Below are 18592 nucleotides of genomic sequence, written 5' to 3' on the forward strand. Positions count from 1 at the left end.
TAGCCAGATAAAACCAAGGCCAATACAGAAGGGTCAGTCGGACAGAGAATTATCCCTGAATCACCCTTCCGACTCATCACGCTCGTCACACTTTCATTCAAGAATCCAAGTGCGGACAGTGGAAATTGAGATATAAGTTTTTGCCAACATTACCCATCTGGTAAAATTAGTCAGAAACAACTCCATTGATTCAGGCTTTTGTTTAGGCAGTGTTTTTATTTCTAACACAAGGATCAGTGGAATGTTGGCAAAATGTAGTAGAGAATATGGGCTGGCCTATAAAATTAATGAACTCAATATATCCATTAATTGATAGCACAGGCAGCGTGTCAAGTATGCTGTGAAAGGATTATAGTCATCTTGTGCTTTAAGGTATTTGAAAGAAGAGGTCTGTTGGAATCCAATAACTGGCAAGCTACCTCTGATTTTATCTCAGTGACAAACGACTGTTTTGATATAATGAATTCAAACAACATGTATGGTGATATACCAGCGAGAAATTGTTTTAGGATTAATAAAGACTTTGGAGAAAGTCATAAAGGTAATGACGTCTTTAAAAGTAAAATCACAAAAAACAAGATGTTTGTATAAATTTAAAAAATAATTGCATCATGACGCAAAAGTTGAAGCAAGACTGCCAACAGCATATTTTGTTAAGTTGCATAAGGCAAAACAGATTTTGAGCGAAGCGAAAAATCTATTTTTGGGTGAGATAGCCATGACATCCTGATGGAAGGTTCTGTCAGTAGCTTCCTTGGGTATATTTAACTATAGGGATATTCCCAGAGAATTAAACTAAAGGTTATCACAGAATTCTAACTTCTGGTGCGAGTACCCTAAAGGTTTCCCTCTAGGATATCGTATATCAACAGGGGACATATGTATTAACACACCACATAGCTATCTGTACCCCATATAGAGTTAATACTTCGATATGGAAAGGTGGAGAATAACTGGGGAGCCGTTCCACAGTTACACTCGTCCGTGGCTGCTTTTGGTACTCGAAACATAAACAAACGGGCGCCATTGCTAAATGACGTCACGTCCGTCCTCATCCTGAGGCCAGCTCCTTGCTAATCTCCATGATACAGCAGGACAGGGCGGGGCCTGAAAGGCTGGACTAGAATAGACGGGAGGGTCCATCAGGTCGTCATGGCTATCTCACCCAAAATTAGATTTTTCGCTTCGCTCAAAATCCATTTTTTGGGCTCAAGCCATGACGTCCTGATGGAAGTGTACCAGAGAATTAATGTATTGTGGAAAATTTCCCCTTTTTAAGTAAGTGCCAAGGGCTCTGAATAGAGGTATGTAATGTGTCCTCGTTAGAGTTTCAGTGGGGATCCAGCTTCCTGCCCCCCTGGCAGAGAAGTCCCGGCGGATCATACCAAAATCCGAAGTGATCATTGAAGGGCTACTCACCCTGCGGAGAGTTCGTGCAGGACTCGGAGACAAGACAGAAGGTTAATATTCGGGTAGGAATATTCTCAAGTATAGACAAGAGATAATTAATCACTACACTCCATCGAGGAGAGATCAATCTGGTCTCGAAGGCAGGATGAAGGTAAGTATTCAAGTAGGAATATTACACAGCATGAGTGAGTATATAATACAGGTAAATTTTATATTATTCTTCTCATTCCAAAGGGAAGGGGTAAATGAAACTATGACAATCATGTATTTCATAATAATAATAGGAGCGGAGAGAGACGCACATGTAATAAAATAGACATTTTATTTCATAGATTGCAGATTATAGTGATAACAATTGCAATAAAATGTGTAAAGTTAATTTACAATAATAAGAATAATGTACATAGAAAATAAAAGACTTCAATCTTGAATCTGAAAGAAATTTCAGTTTTAGAAACACAAGTTCCGGAGGAACGTCAGTCTTTTTCAAAGAAAAAACACATCATGCCCTAGGGCATGTGGCACTCATGTGAAGTCTATGACATTTCACCTTGATAAGAACAGTCTATTAAAAACACTAAGTGTCCATGAAATCACTATGTATCACAAAAGGGTCAACACAGGCACCCGTAGAGTTAAAGTCCCAAGTAACTCACTGTTCTATGCAGAGTTAAACGGCAGGTTTCATAACACTACCTGCGGCTACCACGAAATGTTTAACTTCATGCACTTGCTTCACGTAGTGCTTGAAGAAAACGCGTGACGATTTCCACCCTGTGAAGCTCTTGAGGCTTTCGAAATCCATGCTCTGAAAGAAATTCAGAAAAGACGCGACTTTTCTAGGATCATGACCTGCGGGTGTACTGTCAGGATCCGCTCTGCGAAAGAAGTAGGTGATTTTCGCTCTTAGTTGTTTCAGTGACAGGTCGCTACCCGATGTTTCTCCTTTGAAGAGTTGACCTCCACCGAAGTCTGAAGTTCTTCGAAGATAGACCTTAAGACTCTCCACTGGGCATAGAGAGACATCTTCCTTCAGGGGGCAGATTCTCCAAGGGCCACATCTCTTGGTGGGTAATTCATTCTTTGCGAGAAACGTCGGACCAGGGAAGAGGGTAAGTTCTCCTGTATCTACGAACAGGATATGACCCTCGTCTCTTGACAATGCCACTATTTCGCTGGCTCGAGCTCCCGAGGCGAGAGCAAAAAGGAAGATAACTTTTTGAGTCAGGTCCTTTAGAGGGCACGAATCGTTGTCCAGGTTAGAGGCAAAATGGAGCACCTTGTCCAGGGACCAGGAGATAGGCTTTGGCGGAGGTGCTGGGCGTAGTCTAGCGCATGCCTTTGGCAGTTTATTGAAGATATCGCTGGACAGATCAATCTGGAAAGCGTACAGTAGTGGTCTAGTCAAAGCCGATTTGCAGGTGGAAATCGTGTTGGCTGCTAAGCCTTGTCCATGAAGGTGAATGAAGAAGGACATGCAAAAATCAATGGTGATTTCCGTAGGGTTTTCTGCTTTGACGAACGAGACCCACTTTCTCCAGGAAGATTTGTATTGCCGTCGTGTGGATTCGGTCTTGTATTCCTCGAGGAAGTCTAGACTTTTCTTCGAAATCCCAAACCTTTTCTTAGCGGCCAGGGAGAGAAAATCATGAGATGAAGGTCCCTGACTTTCAGTGATGAAGCGAAGACAGTCGACTTCTGTACTTGTTGAGAGAGAACTGAGCCCGGGAGGGGGATCAGCGTGGGCTGCAGCTCCAGGACCAGGGGGTACCAATTGCTCCGGGGCCACTTGGGAGCCACTAGGGCCGCTGTCCCTTTGAAGGTTCTCAGTTTGGAGAGGACTTTCAGCAGAAGGTTGGGGGGAGGGAACAGGTATATCCTGGACCATCTGTTCCAATCCAGTGACATGGCATCCACTGCTTCTGCCTTGGGGTCCTCGTACGGGGCCACATATCGAGGAAGTTGATTGTTGTCGCTCGTTGCGAAGAGATGGATCTGAAGTTCCGGGACTTGGCGATAGATGAAGGAGAATGATCTTGCGTTTAGAGACCATTCCGACTCTATTGGGCTTGTCCATGATAGAGCGTCCACCGTCACGTTGCGGAATCCATGTAGGTGAACTGCAGACAGGTGCCATTTCTTCTTTTCTGCCAGACGAAAGATTGGAAGAAGTACCTGATTTATCTGGGGCGATCTCGAGCCCTGACGATTGAGACATCTGACTACCACCGAGTTGTCCAGAGTCAGACGGATGTGGATCGAGGGAGGCGGGGAGAGTTTCTTCAGGGTGAGAAGAACCGCCATGGCCTCCAAGATGTTGATGTGAAACGTCTTGAATAGGGGAGACCATGTTCCCTGAACCTGTCGTTGGTGGGAGTGACCTCCCCAACCCTCCAGTGAAGCGTCCGTGTGGATGTTGATCGATGGAGGCGGGTGTTGAAGAGGAATGGACCTTTTCAGGGCCTTTGCTTCCGACCACGGCTTTAATAGTAAGCGAAGTCTGTTTGGGAGCCGTCTCTTGAGGTCTCTTCGAGCGATGGATGCGGAACGTCTCCAGACTCCCGCAGCATCCTTTAGCCGTGCGCGAAGCACTGGGTTTGTCACAGAGGCGAACTGTAGAGAGCCTAAAACTTGTTCCTGCTGTCGTCTAGAGATCCGTTTGGATTTCAGCAGTCTTCTGACAGACCCTGCTATTTCCTTCCTTTTCTTCTGCGGGATGGAAAGGCGGTGTGACTGAAGATCCCAATGGATTCCCAACCATTGGAACTTCTGAGCTGGAGAGAGGCGAGATTTATCGGCGTTTATCTTGAATCCCAGATGTGCTAGGAACTGGGTGACTTTGTTGCAGGCTCTTACACAATCTTCGAGCGATGTCGCCCAGACCAGCCAGTCGTCTAGGTAAGCCATCACTTGGACGCCGCGAAGGCAGAGCTGTTGGACGATGGCGTCTGCCAGCTTGGTGAAGATCCGTGGAGCCACGTTGAGCCCGAAGGGCATGGCCCTGAAGGCGTAACTTTTCCTTTGGAGTCGAAATCCTAGGTAGGAGGAAGTGTGATGATTCATTGGAACGTGCCAGTAGGCATCCGCCAGGTTTATGGAGACCGTGTAGGCCCCTTGAGGCAGAAGGGTCCTTATTTGTTGGAGAGTCAGCATCTTGAACTTGTTGTTCGCAATGAACTTGTTGAGGGGGGATAAGTCTAGAATGACTCTGAGTTTGTCGGAGTCCTTCTTGGGAACGCAAAATAGTCTCCCTTGGAACCTGGTTGACTTTACCCTCCTGATCACCTTCTTGTTCAAGAGTTCTAGGACGTATTCTTCCAGGAGGGGGGTTGACTGTTGGAAGAATTGCTGGAAGGCTGGGGGTGGTTGTGTCCAGCTCCAGCCTAGTCCCTTCTTGGCGATGCTGTGTGCCCAGGGATCGAAGGTCCAACGATCCTGGAATTGGCGGAGTCTTCCTCCCACCGGAAGCACTTCATTTCCTCTGGTGTCAAGAGGGTTTGCCACCTCGGCCGCTAGCTCCCCTTCCTCCTCTGCCTCTGGAGGGGCGGCGAGACGAATCTCTGCCGGAACCTCTGCTTGAGGCCCTACCTCTGGGACGAAAGGTAGTAGCATGTTGTTCGAATGCAGGGGTAAAGACCGGTGACTGCGACACCATCGGCTGGGTGACCAACTGAAAGGTCTGCTGTGGCTGTGCTGCCACTTGGGGAGTAGCGGAACCCGGAAACTGCCGTCTCTGTTGACGTTGCTGGGGTTTTGGTTTCTGGGACTTCCTCTTAGGTTGAGGGCCATCGTCCTGAGAGGATTTCCTTTTCTTTGAAATGCCCCACTTGTGGAGAAGGTTCCTGTTCTCCGTGGCAGCCTTGTCGGCAATCTCTTTCACCAGGGAGGAGGGAAAGAGATATTTACCCCAGATATTGGAGGAAATCAGCCTCCGGGGTTCGTGTTTTACCGTCGCGCTGGCAAACACGAATTCACGACAGGCTCTGCGACCCTTAGTGAAGCTGTACAGGTCCTTAGTCACCGTTGCCAAATGTGTTTTGGCTAGGACCATGTAGAAGTCCGGGACTCTAGTGTCTCCGGCCATGAGTTCGAGCTGTACCTGGAGGGACAGCGATGCGGCAAGCCTCTCCTTCGTATCCCGTTCCCTATGAAGGAGGTGATCATTTAGCCTTGGGAGGTCCTCATTGAACTGACAACCGGCTACGTCAGGCTCTAACTTTCCTACCGTGAAGGTTGACTGGACGTCTTTCCAGTGTCTATCATCGGGGGGGACGGTAAGGGAGAAGGGTCTGCACTCCTCCAGTACAGGGCAAGGTTTCCCTTCTTCCACTGCTTTCAAGACCACAGTGAAGGCCTTTTCTATAAAGGGGAAGGTCGCATCATTCGGCGCAACAAAGGTTGGGTACTTCTTGCTGAGCGCCGGCATCTTGGAGTTGGTGAAACCCCTACTCTTCACCGCACTGGCTAGCATAGCCTGGGCCTTCGCGAGATCGAACACGATTACTTCCTTCGGTTCGGTCTCTTCCTTTGAGGCTGGTTCGGACCTGAGCCAGACGTAACAGTCCGGATAAGCCTCGAAATTCGGGAAGAATTCCACTTCTTCCAACAAGATCGAGCCGACCTTCTCACTGATGAAGATCTTACCAGTTGTAATTGGCATATGCTCGGCATACCTCCATGGGTTAGTATCCGAGCAAGAGGGGAGGTCCTTAACCGAAATCCGTTTCGGTTGTTTAAAACTCACTAGGGTAGACCTGAATTGCTCCTGGATCTCACGAAGTTTTCTTTCCATGAGGGCTTCAAGCATCTTGAAGACCTCCTGAGTGCCTGATGGAAGAGGGTCCGGGGTGGCAGAAGTCGAAGGAACAGGTTCATCGGACGGTGCAGGAGTCGATGCGGGAGTAGGAGTGGGAGCGACCTCATGCTCCGAATCAGGGTATTCCACCTGATCTTCCTCATAATTGAGCTCCTCGCCCATGAGGTTCTTCTCCGTCTCTTCCGACACTTCCAACATACGTTCCACGTTATCGAAATCTAAGTGGCACTCATGCATGGACTGGGCCATGACGATATCAGGTTCCACCACGAGCTGGAAGGTGGGGATCTGATCACTGGGGACCACAGAGTCTTTAGATGCCTTTGGAAACAGTAAGGCCCTCAAATCTTCGCTGGCGAGATACGGTCCGGTGGCGTTTTTCTGGAAGCCACGCACCCACTTGCGTAGCTTCTCTCGAGCGTTGTCCCTTGCCTCCGCTGAAGGAGGATCGTCGAACGCTTCGACCAGACAACTCTTGCAGACTGTACAGTGCTGCGGGTCCCAGTATTTCAGGTCGCCTTTCTTGGCGGCTCAGGGGGCGTGGGTCTTGTGCCCGTAGAAGTCCGGGCGCTTCACTCCGCAAAAGTTGCTTTCGCACTTCATATACTCCTCCTGTAAAAGAAAGAGATCATGAGTACATGGAAGGCATAAGAATGACTTACATTACTCTAAAATTAAGATAACTTAATCTAAGTTTTTAAGCATTAAAACGATTCATAAGGTATTATAATGCCTGAGAGTAGAGAGCGGGAAAGGAAGTAGATAGACACATACTTGTGAATCCCGCCCAGTCGGTTACCGTAACCTTATCAGTAGGCAATTTCTTTTGTGGCCGAAGGTCACAAAACGAAAATCCATATGGATAAGCCGTGGTGGGTAGAAGCTAAGCCTCTAACAGAAATTGCCCGCGAGGTGTAGCAGGGACTGAGACCACTCAGATCCCTGGAGTAGAAGGGGAATAGGAGAAACCCCTTATTAGATATAGGTTCCGGCAATCGGCTGCACTAAGACACACAGAGTATGCTGGAATATTGTAATGTGCAATCAAACAGCATAGCCACAGATTTAGATGGTAAGACAATACCTATATATAGAAGTGGCTAAGCCATCTGGCTGCAGTATGTTGACTGTCGGCATGTTGTTGGCAGGTATAAGAAGGGGTGCATGTCCCTTAAAGTCTCCGGAGGGTGCTGGCAGACCGACGGCACGCCGGAGGCCGGTCCAGCAGGGTGGAAGGCATCAAGACAGACACATTGAGTATCTAAAATATAATACCATCGTGGCGACCACTGGCACAGCGGCGGGTAGCCGGCAGGAGGCGGCGGCTCCGGCAGCCGAAGGCTGACGGCCTGGTGAGCTTGGATCAATTCATAAGATGGATATGTATATGGTTGTATACCTAGACCGTCGGCAATCAATGCCGGCATGCCGGTGGCCAGCTCCGAAGGTCGGCCAGCTGTTGCTAGGTAAAAGGAGGGGTGGGACGTCGGTTGTATGTCGACGGAAGGCGGCAGCCTCCGGCACACGGAAGGCTGACGTCTTAGAGGGGGAAGGGCATCTTATGAAAGAATGTCACCAGAGGTAAGGCATATCGCCGGCAGTAGAGGCGGCAAGGGACCGGCACCAGGATAGATGGGGAGAAAGGTAAGGAGGGATGGGAGGGGTAAGACCACATACCCCTCCGGCATCCCTCCGGAGAGAGTGCACTCATGATAGGAGTAGTTACTCATAGCATCTGGCGGCAGGGGCCCAGCAGTCGGCCGGGTGCCTGGGGTAACCCAAGGGAGGGTTAGAGGGCACTCAAGAGGGGGAAACCCCCGCCGGCCGGACCGCTGCCGGCGACTACCCCCATAGAACGCTATGAAGGGTATGTGTACCAGAGCGGCCAGCTCAGCAGGAGAACAAGTTAGCCCTACCACTCCACCCAAGGGAGGAGTTGTAGGACTAAGGACAGATGTGTATAGGCAAGCCTACACCAAAGGGATAGGTGGGGAGGGAGAAGAAGAGGGGTCTTTCATAGTTGAGGCTCTGTACAAGAACGGCCACCAAGGAGAGGGAGAACGCTTCCTAACCTAGGTTAGGTAACCAGAATGAGATTGGTACAGGAGTACCGTCTCAAACTATAAAAGTACAGAACTAGCCCCCAGAGCTCAACCTAGAGAAGGAGGGTTAACTCCTAGGCTAGGTAGGCTGAAAGACACATAGCAAGTTGCAGGGATGGAGGAGTAACCCAACCAGATGCAACTGAGGAAAGGCAGAGCCGTTCCTTATTTCTCGGTCCCAACCCTAAGGGGGGATCATTCCCTTAGGACAGACAGAGAAGCGATAAATACTCTGATTGTAGACAAGATTCCCCTATATAGAAGGGGAAGCATGGCCACACAGAGGGAATGCCCACAGGCAGGGGATTAGGGAGCATATAGGGGTTCCTACATTTAGGTTAGGGTGGAAAGATACGCAATCAACCCGGTCCCCTATATGGTCCCCGAAGGCGAAAACACTTACATCACAGTTAACAGTATGTTTAATAATGCCACAATCTTCATAACTTAACCTAGGATCACTGGTATATATCATGCATGAACACAAGCACTAGGCTATCTAGCCTAGGGGCTAAGCTAGCTATCTAGTATGGGGTCGAACGACGACCGAGTAGATGAGCCCTAAAACACGATATAAGTAATTCCTAGCTATGAAGACTAAATAACTAATAATATAAATTAGTTAAGAGACCGGATAAGGCTGTTCTGGCTAGCTAAATAAGGCATGCAATAGAACAGCGACGTCATAAAATGGCGCGTCCGGGATCGGCACAGCTCCGCCACAAAACACAATATTTTACGAAAAGTAGGAGTTACTTTATGGCTAGAGCTTATTTAAACAATACTGGGACCTGGTACTCAACTTTCCAGAAGGCGAGGCTGAAGGTAACGACATAACGGCGATGTAAGTTGATGAAAATCGCACAAAGGAAAATCCGACCAAAGGAAGGGGCTACAGGCTGAAGGATTAGGACGGACGTGACGTCATTTAGCAATGGCGCCCGTTTGTTTACGTTTCGAGTACCAAAAGCAGCCACGGACGAGTGTAACTGTGGAACGGCTCCCCAGTTATTCTCCACCTTTCCATATCGAAGTGTTAACTCTATATGGGGTGCAGATAGCTATGTGGCGTGTTAATACATACGTCCCTTGTTGATATACGATATCCTAGAGGGAAACCTTTAGGGTACTCGCACCAGAAGTTAGAATTCTGTGATAACCTTTAGTTTAATTCTCTGGGAATATCCCTGTAGTTAAATATACCCAAGGAAGCTACTGAAGGAACCTTCCATCAGGACGTCATGGCTTGAGCCCAAAAATGAAGTACACATACGATCACCCTAATACTGACGAATTTAAGTTTAAGCTTAAGTCAATCATTCTGAAAAAAAATATAAAAGAAATTAGTGAATATATACATATACCGGTACATATATACATATATATATATATATATATATATATATATATATATATATATATATATATATATATATATATATATATATATATATATATATATATATATATATATATATATATATATATATATATATATATATATATATATATATATATATAGATAGATAGAATAGATAGATATACAGTAGATATATATGTATATGTAATTATGTACATATATATATACATACATACATATATATATATATATATATATATATATATATATATATATATATATATATATATATATATATATATATATATATATATATTAGTTGTAGAAGTTATTCCCCAGCGACTCACTTTTGGGAAACCTCCATGCCTAGGCGACTCACTTTTGGGAAACCTCCATGCCTAGGCGACTCACTTTTAGGGAATGCCATGACACTCCCGCTCAGTTCAATGACCTTCCCCTGTGAAAAAGTTTGCCTTGACGACTCACCCTTGGGAATAGTAAGCCTCTGCGTATCAGTTTGGGTTTTAAATGTCTGGTTTGTTTACAAATGCTCTCCTCCCCTCACCCCCTCCCCCCAACCCCCAGCTTGAGGGTATGAGACACTGTGTTTGAAATCTGTCTTACTAATATGGTTCAAGGTTTGGTCCTTGTTTTCTGATACGTGGGTCGAAAGTACGTGACTCTGGACAAACAAATATTGGATTTAAGAATTTTACTTTATTTATAGCCTATATATATATATATATATATATATATATATATATATATATATATATATATATATATATGTGTGTGTGTGTGTGTGTATATATATATATATATATATATATATATATATATATATATATATATATATATATATATTATAAGATACGCACTTTTGTGCGAACATGGTGCAATTGAGAAGTCGACTGACAAGCTATGTTGCCCAGGGATAAAGACGCCCATTTCAATTGAGGTGACTTGGTACCGGTGTGGTCATTTGAATGGCTTATTGTTGGCCGGGGGTCTGTAGGACTCCATTGCAACCGTCACATCTACATTCCTTTCAATTAAGCCTATGGAAAAGAGAGACATCCATCTCTCTGTCCATTTGTCTTATAGTTTTCAATTGCAGTATCTTGGCACAGGTCTGCCCAATGGGTGTTCTGGTAATATATTCAATATCTGGCTTAGGCTTCAAACCCCCCCCCCCTTTCTCTCTCTCTCTCTCTCTCTCTCTCTCTCTCTCTCTCTCTCTCTCTCTCTCTCTCTCTCTCTCTCTCTCTTTTACACCATATATGGATAATAAAAAACGTATTACAGCTAAGTTTTTCTTTTAATCATAGGAAACATACATCCAAAATAACATTTCATGAATAATGACATAGCATTTAGTGGGAAAAATCTTACACCAACAAACATTCATTTGAAACAGATATTTTGCACTCTTAAAAGCTGTAAGAAAACTTTTATTTATTATATCCCCTTATCACTTGGCAAATCCTCATTGAAAATTCAAGTTTTGTATATTTCCAGATGTACATACACGGTCTCAAATTTAAATGCACAAGATAGTATAATAACAATGTTAAGTAATTTTCCTTTAAGTCGGTGAGGAATAAAGGCTCTCCCAGTTTCCCAAGCGCTGCGCAAACTCCATTTAAAGTTGCGCTATGTATAAAATATAGACAGAAGAATGCACACAATGCCAAATTTTAATTTTGCACTCGCATATTATTGGTAAAATACTTCATGGTGCAATACCTTCGTGAAGGATCAATAAAGTATTCTGAATGATCATTTGATCGCATGCCCAATGGGTAAAAAAAAATACAATGTTTTTTGCTGGACCTTTTTGTACTGTAAGGACACCGATCCCTTCGTCGTCCAGAAAATCGACAAACTACTTATTTATTTAAATTCTCTCTTCGCCACACTGTGGTGTCCTATGTATATATATTCCGCTCTACCAGAGCTACATTTTGATATATGTATCGTTTCATAACATGTTTTTGTTAACCCATAATTCATATATTTGTAAGTGTAAGAAAACATATATTTTGGCGGGCACTTCAATCTGACTTGGCGCCAACGTAATCCTGCGTTTCCGTCCGCACCTTGTAATGTATTTCCGTGCGCATTCAAATAAAGTATCAGTTGATCTTGGTGACGCTTGTCTCACTGTCCTTACAACTGGTGACCCCGGAGTTGAAAGTAGCATCAGCGGTTTTGGCTTTGCCATTAACGGACTTATTACGGCCATGCTACCTTCTACATACTCCGTTACCTTTAGGCAAGAACCTGCCTTTGGTTCTCCCACACTTAGGTGAACGTAAGGCAGTAGGATGAGCTTAACCGACATATCAACCTCTCACCTCTTCGCAGACTCGTCGTCTGGCCACGATGCAGGAAGCAACACGCCCATCGCACCCAACGGCCTCGCCTCCACGCCCAAAGTCAAACTGCCGCCCTTTTCTCAACACAACACCGCTTCCTGGTTCCTGAGAGCAGACGTACTCTTCCGAGTCGCTAGACTCAGCGACTCCTGCGCCAAGGCTGACATCGTTCTCACCTCCATACCTGAAGAAGTATTCGACAAGATTTCCCCATGGCTCGACGCCCAGGCCGGCCAAGTTTCATACGACGACCTGAGAACGAAACTCATCGGTATCTACTCCCTCTCCGTCTCAGCAAGGGCACAGAAAGTACTGGACCTCGCCGGCAAGCCCATGGGTGACACCTCTCCTGCCGAGGCGTGGGACAAGCTAACCGGCCTGCTCATGCTCCCCGAAACAGACAGCAACGGCCGACGACGTGAGATTAGCTTATCTCGCGAGATCTTTCTTCGACGCCTACCACAGGACGTAGGGGCCCAATTGACAGACGCCGACACGCTCCCGATGAACGAACTCCTGTCGAAGGCTCAGAAGCTCCACGAGGCCTCCAAAGCATCTCGCCTCGGAGCATCATCGTCAACACTGCCTCCGTTCTCCTCCTTCAGCAGCTGCTCTTCCATAGACTCCTCGGCAATGGCCCTCGAAGACGACGAGATCAACATTCTATCAAGAAAGAAACCACCGCAACCGACGCGACCAAACCCTAGGCCTAACCCAGCATGGTGCTTCTACCACCAACAGTTCGGCAGTGACGCCAAGAAATGTAGAGCACCATGCAGTTTCCCTAGAAGATGACGCCAGAAGCATCCACCTGCCACCATTGCGGCCGCAGTTAACCATAACAAGATTGGTTTCTGTATCCTCGATACCATTTCCAACCGTAGACTCATGGTGGACACCGGCGCAATGCAGTCAACGTTCCCTCCTTCGAAGTCCGACCTAGACTGTGGTCCCGACAAAAACGCTCCCTCACTCATCGCTGCCAAAAGATCTCCCATACGGTGCTATGGAATCAAGACCCTCAAGATATCTATCATGGGCCGTTCGTATTCTTGGCCCTTAGCTATCGCCGACGTCAATCGCCCCCTCCTCGGTGCGGATTTCCTCGCCCACCATGGACTCCTCGTCGATGTAGCTAACAGACGTCTCATCGACACGGGAATCTGCCAGTCTCGCGCCCTAGAACACGGCCCTGCAACAATGTCCGTATCCGCCGTAACAACGCACCCCTACGCCGACCTCCTACGAGAGTTTCCCGAGGTTTTCAAGCCCGAGCTCCGACACTCGCCAGGTTCCCCGTCCAAGCATGGTATCTACCACCACAGCACAATGACAGGACCTCCCACTCACGCCAAATTCCGCCGCCTCCCGCCTCAGAAACTGAATGATGCTAAGCGCGCCTTCGAGGACATGGAACGCATGGGTATCTGTAAGAAAGCATCGAGCCCCTGGGCATCACCCCTGCACATGGTTAAAAAGCCGGACGGGTCCTGGAGACCTTGCGGCGACTACAGGCGCCTCAACCTCATCACAACGCCCGATCACTACCCACTGCCCAACATGCAGGACCTAACGAACGCGTTGCACGGCGCAAAGTTTTTTACGAAGATGGACCTTCTCAAGTCTTACTTCCAGGTCCCCATATTCCCGGAAGATATCCCAAAAACTGCCATTGTAACGCCGTTCGGATCCTACACCTTCGCACACTCAACCTTCGGTCTACGCAACACCGGGGCAACCTTCCAACGACTAATGGATAGCATTCTGGGTGACCTACCTTTCTGCGTCTGCTACGTCGACGACGTCCTGATATTCTCGAAAACCAAGGAGGAACACCGGGGACACGTCCGCACCGTCCTAAAGCGCCTACAGGAGAACGGCCTAGTCGTACGCTTCGACAAATGTACGTTCAGTGCGGAGGGAGTGGATTTCCTTGGTCACCGTGTATCCTCGCGCGGGGTAAAACCCATGACAACCAAAGTCGACACCATCAGGAAGTTCCCAATACCTACGACCATTCGCCAACTTCAGGAGTTCTTGGGAATGGTCAATTACTACAGGCGCTTCATCCCCAACATCGCACAAACCCTGTCACCCCTCGACGACGTCCTGAAAGGAAAAGCAAAAAAACTCAAGTGGGGCTTGCCCCAGCAACAGGCATTCGCTCGGACAAAGGATGCCCTTGCGAATGCCACCACCCCGGCTCATTTCGACGACGACGCGCCCCTGGGACTAACGACCGACGCCAGCAACGTCGCCTGCGGGGCTGTGCTTGAGCAACTCGTCGATGGTTCTCCTTGACCGCTGGCATTCTTCAGCAAGAAATTGAAACCCGCCAAAACAAGATACAGCACCTTCGATAGGGAACTCCTCGCCATCTACCTCGCCGTCCGCCACTTCAGGCACATCTTGGAGGGTACCCCCTTCACGATTGCAACGGATCATCAACCCCTTGTTCACGCCTTCACGAAATCAACGGACGCATGGTCATCCCGACAACAACGTCATCTCGCATCAATCGCCGAATTCGGGTGCACCATACGTTACGCCCTTTCAAGGATTGAAATTGACACGATCCACCAGGGAATCGACTACGCCAATCTCGCAACCAAACAACGCACCGACCGAGAAGCACAGGTTCACCTGACGGAGCCATCCGCGCTCAAGATAAGTGCAGTTCCCCTCGGACCAGCAGGAGTAACTATTCTTTGCGACACCAGCACGGGCCGCCCTCGTCCCTGGGTACCAGCCTCCTGCAGAAGGAAAATATTCGATATCATCCATGGACTTTCATACCGCTCAGGACGCACCACCGCTCGCCTTCTGTCTGAAAAGTTTGTCTGGCCAGGGATAAAAAAGGACGCCCGGGAATGGGCGAGGTCATGCATCAACTGCCAGTCAAGCAAGGTCAGCCGTCACACCGAATCGGGAGTGGGCGATTTTCCCCAGCCAAAAAGACGTTTCGGACATATACACATCGACTTCGTGGGACCATTGCCCCCTTCCGGATCCGCTCGCTACCTACTTACAATCCTCGATCGCTCCACGAGGTGGTTGGAGGCATCGCCGATGACCGAAGCTACGACTCAAGCATGTGCCGAAGCCCTCCTGTCAAGCTGGGTGAACAGGTTTGGCGTCCCTGACGACATCACGACTGACAGAGGCCCCGCTTTCCTCTCAGAAATATGGCTTGCTTTGGCGAACCTGATGGGGACGACGCTCCACAGCACCACGGCATACAACCCCGCGGTAAACGGCATGGTCGAAAGAACGCACCGCGCCCTCAAGGCGTCCCTGATGGCGAGCTGCACCGACGGGGACTGGAAATCATGACTTCCTTGGGTACTCCTCGGCCTTCGCACCGCCCCTCGCGCAGACGGCGAACCTTCGCCCGCCGAAAAAGTTTACGGGGAAGCACTCGCAGTTCCTGGCGAATTCTTTCCCTCATCAACCGACGACATGCAGCTGGATCACCTACGGGACATCGCCAGGAAGTTCAGGCCGTGTCTCAAAACTTACCAGGATAGAACCAAGCACTTCAAGCCAAAAAGCCTGGATGACTGCAAGTACGTTTTCGTCCCTGTCGACGCTCATCGACAACCACTGACTAGACCTTATCGAGGTCCCTACCGGGTTATTAAAAAGACAACGAAAGCCTTCCTTCTCGACGTCCATGGCCAAGAGGACTGGGTCTCAATAGACCGCGTGAAACCAGCGTTTCTCGAAGGAAGCGACACCGCCTCCGCTGGACCTGGCAGACCCAGAGTTCCGCCACAAAACCAGCCGCCCAACGAAGGAAAAATCATCAAACTACGTCAAGAGGAAGAGATCCTTACACCGACCGCCAGCGCGCCCCTCCGTTCAAAAACAAGAGGAACCCTCCGACGCCCGAAGAGATACGAAGATTAATCATCAGCCCTCTACGCCGCCCGACGTCTTGGGGGGGGGGAGTACTTGTAAGGACACCGATCCCTTCGTCGTCCAGAAAATCGACAAACTACTTATTTATTTAAATTCTCTCTTCGCCACACTGTGGTGTCCTATGTATATATATTCCGCTCTACCAGAGCTACATTTTGATATATGTATCGTTTCATAACATGTTTTTGTTAACCCATAATTCATATATTTGTAAGTGTAAGAAAACACATATATTTTGGTGGGCACTTCAATCTGACTTGGCGCCAACGTAATCCTACGTTTCCGTCCGCACCTTGTAATGTATTTCCGTGCGCATTCAAATAAAGTATCAGTTGATCTTGGTGACGCTTGTCTCACTGTCCTTGCAGTACTATAGATACAACCCAGTGTCCGATTTCACGATACTGAGGTGATGGTAGATTATTCATTCTCAATAAGTATAATAGGCTTTGAGCTTATCAAGGGTATTTTGAAACCTGCCAAATAATCACTGGGTACACATCCATAGAAATGTGCTTCATGCTCTAACCTTTTTTCTAGCGTGAATTCTATATCGGCAGTATTCATTTTTACATGTTGCCTACTAGGCTTTTGAACTTCGACTACTACCCTTCCACCTCCACGCGTTGGAATATATATGATTTTGTTATTATTCATTGGCAATTTACAATGAAGCAAGGGATAATGGAAACATAACCTTTCTTAGATTTGAATCTCGACTACTGTCCTTCCAACGATTTATATGCATATATGATTTTGTTATTATGCATACTCAATTTATAATGAAGCAAGGGATAATGGAAACAATTTTTTTTAGATTTGTAATAAGGAAACCATACATTTTAATTCATGGAATACGCACATTTAAAACATATTACAAATACAGTTAATACATTTTATACCTGTCTTTAGGTTTCAAAATCACTGTCGATTTGGGGAACAAACTTTAATTGCGGTATTTTGCCGCTCTTCTTAAGGCGGGTTTACACGGCCGAGCAGCTCGCCGAGCCCGGTTGTCGAACCTACTTGTGAAACGGCTCGAAGAGCTTTCAGACAGTACATCAAACCTCAGTGTGCCTCGTGCTAAAACAACGTCAATGTGTCTCTCGACCAGGACGATTTAATAGCCATTGCTTTAGCAGTGGCACTAAGAAGGAAAAAAAAAAAGATCAAAGTGGACGAAGGATTGGCTACTAAAAAGAGAGAAATTTTCACACACCAACTTGCTTGTTATTATTATTATTATTATTATTAATATTACTAGCCAAGCTACAACCCTACTTGGAAAAGCAAGATGCTATAAGGCCAAGGGCTCCAATAGGGAAAATAGCCTAATGAGAAAAGGAAATAAGGAAATAAATAAATGATGAGAATAAATTAACAATAAATCATTCTAAAAACAGTAACCATCCATATACCAAGGCACTTCCCCCAATTTTGGGGGCTAGCCGACATCAACAAAGAAACAAAACAAAAAGGGGACTACTCTCTACGTTCCTCCAGCCTAACCAGGGACTCAACTGAGTTCAGCTGGTACTGCTAGGGTGCCACAGCCCAACCTCCCACAATTCCACTACAGATGAAGCTTCATAATGCTGAATCCCCTACTGCTGCTACCTCCGCGGTCATCTAAGGCACCGGAGGAAGCAGCAGGGCCTACCGGAACTGCGTCACAATCGCTCGCCATTCATTCCTATTTCTAGCACGCTCTCTTGCCTCTCTCACATCTATCCTCCTATCACCCAGAGCTTTCTTCACACCATCCATCCACCCAAACCTTGGCCTTCCTCTTGTACTTCTCCCATCAACTCTTGCATTCATCACCTTCTTTAGCAGACAGTCATTCTCCATTCTCTCAACATGGCCAAACCACCTCAACACATTCATATCCACTCTAGCCGCTAACTCATTTCTTACACCCGTTCTCACCCTCACCACTTCGTTCCTAACCCTATCTACTCGAGATACACCAGCCATACTCCTTAGACACTTCATCTCAAACACATTCAATTTCTGTCTCTCCATCACTTTCATTCCCCACAACTCCGATCCATACATCACAGTTGGTACAATCACTTTCTCATATAGAACTCTCTTTACATTCATGCCCAACCCTCTATTTTTTACTACTCCCTTAACTGCCCACAACACTTTGCATCCTTCATTCACTCTCTGACGTACATCTGCTTCCACTCCACCATTTGCTGTAACAACAGACCCCAAGTACTTAAACTGATCCACCTCCTCAAGTAACTCTCCATTCAACATGACATTCAACCTTGCACCACCTTCCCTTCTCGTACATCTCATAACCTTACTATTACCCACATTAACTCTCAACTTCCTTCTCTCACATACCCTTCCAAATTCTGTCACTAGTCGGTCAAGCTTCTCTTCTGTGTCTGCTACCAGTACAGTATCATCCGCAAACAACAACTGATTTACCTCCCATTCATGATCATTTTCGTCTACCAGTTTTAATCCTCGTCCAAGCACTCGAACATTCACCTCTCTCACCACTCCATCAACATACAAGTTAAACAACCACGGCGACATCACACATCCCTGTCTCAGCCCCACTCTCACCGGAAACCAATCGCTCACT

The sequence above is a fragment of the Palaemon carinicauda genome, chromosome 5 (assembly GCF_036898095.1).
Source record: "Palaemon carinicauda isolate YSFRI2023 chromosome 5, ASM3689809v2, whole genome shotgun sequence".
Lineage (NCBI taxonomy): Eukaryota > Metazoa > Arthropoda > Malacostraca > Decapoda > Palaemonidae > Palaemon > Palaemon carinicauda.